The following is a 640-nucleotide window of genomic DNA, read 5'->3' as shown; positions in this document are numbered from 1 at the left end:
AGTGGCGTTAATTCTATAAATTATAGTAACCCACTTATGATCACCTAGCTGTATTGCTTTTAGCCTACCTCGTCGTTCTAAGCCTATAATAACGAGCTAAGCTAATATCCTACCCATTATAAAGCCAGTCTTATTAAAGTTGTAGGTATCTTTATTATAGATCCTATAGGTAGCTTTTATGCGCGCTATAAGGTTAAACTACGCCCTAATTACCTTAGGATCCTTACATAGAGCTCTCTATCGATTATATAGTTAATTAAAACGTATGGTAAGGCTTTCTATCCACTTAATAAAGTTACGTGGCCACTTCTTACCTACCTAGCCAGTGCCGCGCTTAGCGAGTAGTCTATTCACCATATCTCGAACAGCACCTAGGGTTGGCGAAAACCCTCGTGAATCTAGGTTAAGGATATGCCTAGTAATCACCTCCTCTTCTAGCTTATTAAGCTTCTTTAAATTAGGCTTAGAATTACGTTGTAGGAGTACTCCAGCGCGTTAGCTATAGAGCATACTTTTAGGGACTTTATATATTATTGCAGCGCGTCTTCCACTTTAAACCTAGTTTTAATTAATTGCTAAGATAGCTAGAGATATATCGCCTTCGTTATAGGGCAATTGTAAAGTAGTTGGTTGAGCCATT

Source organism: Paraphaeosphaeria sporulosa (assembly GCF_001642045.1).
Source record: "Paraphaeosphaeria sporulosa strain AP3s5-JAC2a unplaced genomic scaffold CC84scaffold_26, whole genome shotgun sequence".
NCBI lineage: Eukaryota > Fungi > Ascomycota > Dothideomycetes > Pleosporales > Didymosphaeriaceae > Paraphaeosphaeria > Paraphaeosphaeria sporulosa.
This window is presented reverse-complemented; position numbering follows the sequence as displayed.